The sequence below is a fragment of the Rhinatrema bivittatum genome, chromosome 3 (assembly GCF_901001135.1).
Source record: "Rhinatrema bivittatum chromosome 3, aRhiBiv1.1, whole genome shotgun sequence".
NCBI lineage: Eukaryota > Metazoa > Chordata > Amphibia > Gymnophiona > Rhinatrematidae > Rhinatrema > Rhinatrema bivittatum.
Window position 1 is genome coordinate 332,713,739 of NC_042617.1, and position 10,183 is coordinate 332,723,921.

Sequence of the window (10,183 nt, forward strand, 5' to 3'; positions counted from 1 at the left end):
AGTCAAATTTTTTTCTGGTACATTTGATGTAAAAAGCCTGCGAGGGAGTCAGTTTGACCATTCGATGATCAAGGGGTAAAAGGAACACTTAGGGATGATAAAGCCATAGCAAAAAGACCAAATTAATTCTTTGCTTTGGTATTCACTGAGGAAGATGTAAGAGATGTATACATATAGAAATGATATTCAAGGGTGATGATTCTGAGGAAGTGAAACACATCTCAGTGAACCTGGAATATGTACTAGGGCAAACTGACAATCTAAAGAGTAGCAAATCACTTGGACCAGATGGTATACATTCCATCTGAAATGGAATGTATACCATTTCACAGTAACTGAAAGAACTGATAAATGAAATTGCAGACCTGCTTTTGGAAATTTGTAAACTATCAGTAACATCATCTATGGTACCTAAAGACTGGAGGGTTGCCAGTGTAATGCCAATTTTTAAAAAGGGATCAAGGAGTGATCCAGGAAATTACAGACCAGTGAGCCTGATGTCTGTACCAGGCAAAATGGTAGAAACAATACTAAAGAACAAAACGAACGTATAGATAGACATAGTTTAATGGGACAAAGCCAACATGGATTTAGGCAAGGGAAGTCTTGCCTCACAAATTTGCTACATTTTTTTGAGGGCGTAAATAAACATGTGGAGAAAGGTGAGCCAGTTGATATAGTGTATCTGGATTTCCAGAAAGCATTTGACAAAGTCTCTCATGAAAGACTTCTTAGAAAATTAGAAAGCCATGGGATAGGTGGCAATGTCCTGTTGTGGACTGCCAACTGGTTAAAAGATAGAAAACAGAGAGTAGGGCTAAATGGTAAATTTTCCCAGTGGAGAAAGGTGAATAATGAAGTACACCAGGGATCTGTTCTAGGACCAATGCTTTTTAATATATTTATAAATGACCTGGAAATGGAGCAAGTGAGGTGATCAAATTTGCCAATGACACAAAATTATTCAACGTTGTCAAATCACAAGAAGATTGTGAGAAATTGCAAGAGGACATTGCAAAACTGGGAGTTTGGGTATACATAATGTAGACAAGTGGAAATTGATGCACTTAGGGAAGAGTAACCCAAATTATAGCTACAAAATGCAAGGTTCCACATTAAGAGTCATCACTCAGGAAAATGATTTAGGAGTCATTATTGAAAATATGTTGAAATCTTCTGCACAGTGTGCAGCAGCAGCCAAGAAAGGAAATAGAATTCTAGAGATTATTAGGAAAGGAATGGAGAATAAAACAGAGAATATCAAAATGCCTCTGTATCACTCCATGGTGCGACCTCATCTTGAGTCTTGTGTTCAGTTTTGGTCTCCACATCTCAAGAAAGATATAGCAGAATTAGAAAAGGTACAGAGAAGGGCGACCAAGATAGTAAATGGGACAGTTCCCCTATGAAGAAAGGTGAAAGAGGTTAGGGCTGTCAGCTTGGAGAAGAGATGGCTGAGGGGAGATATGATAGAGGTCTATAAAATAATGAGTGGAATGGAACGCATAAATGTTAATCAGTTGTTTATTCTTTCAAAAAGTACAAAGACCAGGGGACATACATTAAAGTTAATGGGTAATACATTTTAAACTGATAAGCGAAAATATTTTTTTACTCAATGCATAATTGAGCTCTGGAATTCGTTGCCAGAGGATATGGTGAAATATATTAGTGTAGCTGCGTCTAAAAACAGTTTGGACAAGTTCCTGAAGGAAAAGTCCTTTAACAGTTTTTAAGGGTGAGTTGCAGAAATCCACTGCTTATTCTTGGGATAAGCAGCTTGGAATCTATCTACTCCTTGGGATCCTGCCAGGTTCTTCTGATGTATCTTGGCCAATGTTGGAAACAGAATACTGGGCTTGATGGACCCTTTATCTGACCCAGTTTGGCAAGTCTTATGTCCCTAAGTTCTTATGTTCTAAAGGGCCTATGTGAACTGGAGAAGGACTGGGTGAACTGATGAAGGTATCAGTAATTGTAACTTCAAGTACTCATGCATACTTTTTAAAATATCTGCCTCCACATTTATTCTGGGTGTTTATTCGCACAGGGGTAGATTTAAAAAATACGTGGGCCATGCATACATATGCACTGGCTTTTGTAATCTGCATGATTATGTGCAGGCGGTGACGAGATCGGGGCTCCTCCAGTCCCCTCCCAGTCCCCTCCAATTTAGGAGGGGACTGGGAGGGAACTTTCCTATCCCTATCCTAACCTCCCTTCCCCTTCCCCTCTCCTTCCCAACCTCTAAATCCCCCTTTTTTTTTTTAACCTTTTTTTCTTCAAGTTACTTCAGGCCCCGACCTGAAGTAACTTGCGCATGCTGGCAGCTGGCCGGCGCGAGACTCTGGGACAGTGATGAATAGCACTGTCCCGCCCTGCCCTGCCCCCTGGCCCACCCATCCCCACCCTCGGCCCACCCATTTGTCAGGGCCCGGCACTTATGCGCGTTTCTCTACTTACGTGCGTGGCTGGGCCCTTCTTAAAATGCGCGCAGGGCCCGGCTGTGCGCGTAAGTGGCGATTTTTACGCACGCGGCAGATTTAAAATCCGGCTGACAGTGTCTAAATAACAAATGTCCAGTGTGAAAAACCAAGCTAAACCCCAGATGCTGCAATATGAATGAGCCCCTAAGGAAGAAGGCTTGACCCTCAAAACCTGGTCCGAGTAGGGCATTGATGGGTGGGCAGCCGGGGTACAAAATAAAAATCAGTGTGGAAAGACTGAATAACTGAAAGTTATGTGGATTTTCCATTTTGGACATTAAGATCATAAGAAATTGCCATGCTGGGTCAGACCAAGGGTCCATCAAGCCCAGCATCCTGTTTCCAACAGTGGCCAATCCAGAACATAAGAACCTGGCAAGCACCCAAACATTAAGTAGATCTCATGCTACTAATGCCAGTAATAGCAGTGACTATTCTCTAAGTCAAATTATCCAAACCTTTTTCTAACCCAGCTACACTAATTGCCCTAACCACATCTTCTGGGAACAAATTCCAGAGCTTAATTGTGCTTTAAATGAAAAAGAATTTTCTCTGATTTGTTTTAAATGTGCTACTTGCTAACTTCATGGAGTGCCCCTTAGTTCTTCTATTATCCAAAAGAATAAATAACTGATTCATATTTACCCATTCTGACCTCTCATGATTTTATAGACCTCTATCATATCCTTCCTCAGTCGTTTCTTCTCCAAGTTGAACAGTCCTAACCTCTTTAACCTTTCTCTTCCTAATAATTCTTAACATTGTGTTTTCCTTTTTGACTGCCACAGCACACTGAGTCAAAGATTTAAATATATTATTCACTATGATGCCTATGTGCATCACTTTGCACTTATCCACATTAAATGCCATCTGCTGTTTGGATGCCCAGCCTCCCAGTCTCGCAAGGTCCTCTTGCAATTTCTCACAATCCTCTTGTGATTTAAAAACTTTGAATAATTCTGTATCATCAGCAAATGTGATCACCTCACTTATTGTTACTCCTCTAACACTGAAGTTGTACATTGCAGCTGCCACACATGTCATTGCAGAACAACTTCAAACTTGTGACTGATTGTGCATATCCCTGGCTGTTCTGCAGTATGTCCTCCAGAGATACACATTTGTCTGACATGCCACAGTGACTAGGATTGGGCCAAAATGCACAGCCCACCCCCAGCTTCAATTGCAACCCTGTACCCCTGTGATTGTCAAGATAAACTGTGGCTGACATCCTGGCTGATAGAATATAACAGGGCAAACCTGAACTGAGAGCCCCTACACTGTGGACACAAAAAGGTTTTGGTTAACAAGTGACCTTCCAATAGCTCCAAAAGGAAGAATTTGAACAGCCACTTGCTTAAAGTTAACAAGTTAAAAAATTAGTAGCGTTCAGTCACATACGGAGCTTAGTGGCAACTGCAGTCTATGGGCATACAACATTAGCAAGCCTCTACCGCATGAAGAGGGAATCCTGAGCTCTGCTACTTGTTGACCTAAATGTGCAAGCCACTTGTTATCTAAGTGATGCAGTCACATTCCTGACAGTCCCCAATGTCACTGTCATTTTCTATAAGCACATAGCTGAAGAGGGATGATAGAAAGAAGCACCATTCTTTCCTATTAGCCAACTGTCACCATAGAGGCCATCTTCAAAATTTCCAAATAGGTCAGATTGCCTAAGTAATAGTATAAAGGAATTGTGCGCAGCTCCCGGGTACCTAGCAACCATATTGAGGATGTGCAGTCGAGCGTCACAGACCACTTGCACATTGATGGAGTGGAAGAGCTTTCTGTTGCAGTAGATCTCCTCCCTGAGCCGAGGGGGATGATGGCTATGTGAGTGTAGTCAATAGCTCCCAGAACATTTGGAAAGTTTGCAATGACATAAAAATCTCTCATCAAGTCCAGCAAGGCCTGACTTTCATGAGGGAATCTGACGTAATGATTAATGAGGCCATGTATAGCTGTTAAGGCCACCCGCTTTCATGTGAGCTGACATTATGGCCTTACTCCTCCATCTCCATTTTTGTTCCTCCTCCCACCAACGAGCCCTACATTTTCAACTCTTACTGCCTCACAGCTCATAATCTGTCTCCACCTTCCCTCACTGTGTTTGCAGCCTGCTCCCAAGTCATCTCTGCCTAGGGCTGCCACCTATCCTGAGCTACTGACCTACAGCATATTTAGAAGAATACCCAAGTCTGATCTTTATTGTCTATGTCCTATATTAACATCTAAGATATGGATATGAATCCATGATCACAATCAAAACTGTGCCCAACTGGTAATAATGTTCTGAAAGTGATTGTTTCTGGATTGGTGGAGTATAAGAGATTGCGGGTGGATTTTTAGATCATGGTATATCTGCCCATCTCTTATTTGATTTTATCAAATTGTTTTTTTTATCAGATCTAGGGATCCTTGGGGAGGAAGAGAATGGGATTAAGAGGACAGGTGCAGGAAGAAGGACCATAGCTTTGTGTATGTGTAATAGAAGGAGAGACAGAGCAAGCTGGAGGTGACAGAAGGCAGATTGGATGGGTTTTATTTTCAGTATTTTGTACCCTTTTACATAATATAAAAGGTATGGCATAAAAAAAAGTGATTGTCAGTAAAATTCTGTCAAACTCTTGGTAAATATGTTTTCCAGGAGTTGGCAACCCTGGTCACAGGTTAGGTGGTAGAGCTGCTTTAATCATGCCATAGCTTCCTGCCAATGCCCAGCTGGTGAGCTGGCAAAGCTGAGCTTACTTGCACTAACAATTCAAGCCAGCTGGCCTTGAGATTGGAACCAAATTGCTCGACAATTTGGAATCAAATGGAGCTGCACAAACTTGAGTCGTCAAGAAAGAATTTGGATTTCAGTTCAGGTTAGAGCTGACACTGATGCCAGGCAAAAAAAATAAAATAAAATTGAGCAGTGAAGAGCCTTTGTGGACTCGAATGTGAGCCAGGAAAAGGCAGCTCAGCCACATCTTTGTGCTAATCCCTGATTCGAGGAAAGTCGACATTGACTGATTGTAATTCAGCATGCAGAGCTTCTATGCAGATAACTGGCACCGCAACTGCATGCTCTCAGCTGGATGCTCCAGGGCTGAGAAGTGCTCTGCTTTTGAGGATCAATGGTTTGGTTTTTTTTTTACGGGGGAGATGGCTTGGCAGCTTCCTCTTGCTCCCTATGGTGTACATCTTACTTGAAAGAAGCCTCTCCTTTGGTGGTGGTGCCCTAAGCCTTCATTCATACCGTCACCATTTTTAACCCCTTCCCTTCTAACCCAGCCAGTGCAGCAAAAATCTTCAGCCGGGGTCGCAGAGCGCGACTCCCTTTGGGACCTGGTATGCATGAGCCTTAAGTCTAACCAGAAACTGCTGGTCTTGAGCAATGACCTAGGATGCCATCCCACAGGACACTGGGAACACTGTTGTGAGCAGAAGGCACTGGGCATTGACCCTTGATTTCTGGAGTGGAAGCACCATCACTGAGCCAACAGGCTAGCCAGACAGTAGACTATCTTGAAAACTCTTTTATTTCATCTTTTTCCGTTTCTTCTCCGCTACCAACTGTTCTTCAATTCTAGCAGCCTGTAAGAGTGATACTGTTTGCAGTTACTCTTCTCTCCTGAGGAGTAAGTATCTCAGACGTATCTGGGTGTTTCTGAGTAGTGGGAATGTGTGTGCTCTTGTAAGCCAGAACTACAAGAGGACATCACTTAATCATGGGGATAGGCTGAAAAATCACAGTTCTGAAATGTGATCAAAAAACATTCACCCAGAATCTGATTGGGAGTTTATGTAATTTAACCATGAATTTCTGAGAATATTTAAAAAAAAATAATTTTGGATCACGATCATCAAAACCCCACTTGGAAACATCAGATACTGGACAAGATTAGTGAGAGCGATCCTGAATGGCACTTTTTTGCCTGTCCTTACTGACCTGATGAAGGGTGCAGAGCTCTCGATAGTCACACATGTATTAAGTTATACTGATATGAAATCATACTATCTACAACTCAGTTGTTGACTTTTATTTCGATGCATTTCAATAGACCAGACTAGCAACCATACTGCTTTTCTCCTTCTTTTGAAGGATATGAAAATCTTCATGCTCTGAATTCCAGTCTGTCCATTCATTGGCTTGTGGGGGAGAGAAGTGCCTCTCATGTCAGACCTTAAAGGACAATTTCATGAAATCTGCTCCACAGTGAGGGACCCATGGCTAGAGTCACACTTTTGGTAATCTCTCATCTTCCTCTGGTAGAGCAGAAGGCCGCAACATCCATGCCCTGCACACATTCTTTTGAGAGCTGCTTTATTCCCCATAGACAGAAAATGGGTGAAGCTCTTTACTGCGTCATGTCATTAGAAATCCATGTAAAAGCGTCTTGACTCCATTTTTTAAATGTGATTTGTATATGCAGTATTTCTTTCTGTGCAATTATTTTCTGCACAAATATTCCTTTGTTATGCAGTGCAAGAAAGTAATTTAATTATATTCTTGTTATGGTTAGCTTGGATCTGTGACAGTTGTGTTTTGCATGTAATACAAAGAATAAGGTTTCAAATCCTATTCTACAGGTTGAAGACAACTCATGCTAACTTCTGTGACAACTCATGCTCACCTTTGTGTGCCAAGATGAGAATACTACAAAATGCTGACGCTAGAGAAAAAAGCCAAGAGCAACATATTTGCTGAGAACTGTCTATAGCTTCGGTGTGTGTGTGCCATACACCTGTTTTACCAAACAATGAGAGACATATCTCTTCACAAAGCCAAAACATATCCTGGGTGGAGTGTTATAGTGACTTTGTCCAGAATGCATGCAATGCGACCCACAGCAATGACATCACCTGTGACTGTTAGAGACATGCTGCTGAAAAGGTACAAGACATTAAATAAGACAGAGGAACTTTGGAGAAGCTGCCATCATCCCCCTCATGGGTGCTGACCAGTCAACTGATCCATAAAAAGCAGTTTGGCCAACTGCTTTCTTTTTACAGCACATATTATGTCTCTACCAATCCCTAGTGAATGCAAAATATCTACATTTCTGTATAGAATCTGATTTTTGCTATAATTTGAAGTATCTGCAGTCTTTAAAATAAAATGTTAGTTTATATGGGTGACTTTCTGGTCTCCAGGAATTATTTGGTTTCATCTGCTGCATATTTTGGCATTGTTGCCAGCCTTACAGGTAATACTTCTCACAAAACTGGTAACAATCTTACTTACCTTAGCTTATACAGCATGTTTCAGTGAAAACGAATCACAGTATGTTGTAAGAATTAACAGTACAGCACAGAAACTGTGCTGTACTGCACTGTAGACAGCTTTCTCTCGAATGGAGAGCATAAAGCAGATTCCTGGCATTCAGGCTGGCATGCAATCTTTCCAAAGGGTGAGGAGAGAAGAAAAAGTATTACTTTTTCATGCAGAGGGTGGTGGATGCATGGAATGTTTTCTTGCAAAGGTTAAAACATTTTGAAAAATTGCCATGGGTACAAAGGGCACATGAATAACTGTGCCTGCGTTTTGTGTGGGTAGAATTTGAGGGAAAGGTGCAATTATAGTTTTGAAAATGCAATTTATTGTACACTTTTTTCCCCAATCTAAGCGCCCCCCCCCCCGCCCCCAGAAATTCCTCCTCTTAATGTGCAAAAGGTGTCGTCATGTTTATATTCGATTTTCAAGACCATGGTTCAAACCTGAACATCAATGAATCTGGGGAGGCTGGATATTTTGGACAACTGCCTCACATGGGGTACATTTTAAAAGGGCCGCGCGATGCCATGCACATGTTATAAAATCTGATACGCCTCGTGCATGTGCGCGCCCAATTTTATGTCAGCACACACAGGTTCCCTTTGCGCGCGCAAGGCAGTGTCTTTTCTTTAAAAAGCGCGAGGCAACACATTCGGACCTTCCCCAGTTTTCCCAGTCCGCTCCAATTAAGGAGTGGACTGGGAGGGAACTTCCCTAACCCCCTACCTATCCTTCCTCCCTTTTCCCCCTCTCCTCCCCGACCCCTAAGCCCGACCTACCTACCCTATTTTTTTTTGTTTTCGAACTTACCTGCTCTTCGGAGCAGAAGTAAATTCCACGTGCTGACTGGCTGCTGGCGCATGCTTCACCGGCACAGCACCTAATGGCCGCTGTCCCGGCCAGCCCTCCCCTGCCCTGCTCTGGCCCATCCCTTTTTAAAAACCCGGCACTTCCGTGTGTCCCGGGAGATGCGCACGTAGCCGAGCCGCTCTGAAAATGCGCTCGGCGCAGGCCACGTGCATATTTCCTGGGACTTGCACGCGTGCCAGCATTTTAAAATTCCTCTGTAATTCTGGTGGCTTTGTGGATTATTAAAAAACTTGGTAAGAAGACCTGGATATCGGCTTAAGTATTTGTAAATTCAAAGAGGAAAATGACAACTCTGAATGCTACTGTCACTTTGGCAGCTTTTGGACATGCTTGGGTCAAATATGAAGGGGTGGTGGCTGGAGGGGAGGCGAGGGGTCTGGTTGAAGAAATGGAGCGGAAGCTGGTGTTGATTTGCACATTGAATTTTTATTCTCATTTACTTGGGAAGCCAGAGGAAGAATCTCAATTGGGCAGAATGGATGGGCCAATTAGTCTTTATCTGCTCTCATTTACACAAATAAAACTGAGCTCCTAAATTAGGAATCTACTTTCAGACAAACCTAAGGGCCCAAAGGGCTGATATATTAACTCGCAGAATTTTCTGCAGGTTAGCGGTGTGTTTCTGTGAAAATCTGCCACAGATGTTCATGAGCTCTGCTGCAAAGTTTTGCAAGAACATGTACTGTATGTGTCTTTTTTTTCTAGGCATTGCATGTAAAATTTTGCAGCAGTGGCTCCGAGTTTTGTGTCTGCCATCCTTTAAAGGGGCTACATAGCTTGGAAAATGTGCCTGTCCCCTGCTGTGGCTCATAAATCTGTTTTAAAGTAGTCCACTTGTAACAATCCTCCTACCTCTTTGCCCTACTCAGTTTAAAAATAAAAATCTCTAGATGGCCCAAGATGGCGGCATGAATAGACGCAGGGAGAGTCGCTCCTGCACTTCAAATTTCCTGTTGAAAATGCCTCCCAAAAGGAAAAGGTTCATGTCTATCCCCCAGATCCAGCCTTACTTTCAGGGCAGAGAACGATAGTCTCCTTTGCGACTACCTCGGTGGATGTTGGGGTGAATTAGTCCCTGCTTCGACACCCGGAGAGGGAGCTCCAGAGTTGTATGGGGAGACCACTTTAAGTCCCCCTGATTATCGGCCTCCACCGCTGCCAGCGTTGCTTCTTTCACCTCAAGGAACAGCGCAGAGAGATGATATCGTTTCCGTGACGGGAGGGGGAAGGCGAAGCGGAGATTTAATGCTGTCGCCATAACTCTCCTCAAGTTTGCTGGATTCGGCGACGTTGAAGGAGGTTGCAGAGTCTGAATTTCCAGTGTCACCGGTGGATTCTGGATGAAGGATGCAAGATCTCAGCTGTGCTAGCGGTGGGTCCTTCTGGAGCAGCTTCTGTTGCAAATGGGGGTGAGTTTTTCAACCTCCCCTTAAGCCGGCTGTGGTAACCCTGGAAGCATTAAGGGATTTGGAGGACTAGTAAAGGATTGTTGAAATAAATACGAGAACTTGGCATTAAACGTTCAATCCCTCAACTTGAATTTGAGTGGTCAGATCAAGGATAT

At 43.0% G+C, this 10,183-nt stretch overlaps 1 long non-coding RNA gene across 1 annotated transcript in view; it reads right to left on the minus strand.

The window, feature by feature from the left end:
- LOC115088782 overlaps positions 1–7,868 on the minus strand; it is a 33,799-nt gene extending 25,931 nt beyond the window's left edge. The window contains exon 1 of the long non-coding RNA XR_003855872.1: positions 7,720–7,868. This is a non-coding gene — a long non-coding RNA (uncharacterized LOC115088782). The remainder of the gene's footprint in view (positions 1–7,719) is intronic.
- Between the last annotated feature and the right edge of the window lie 2,315 nt (positions 7,869–10,183).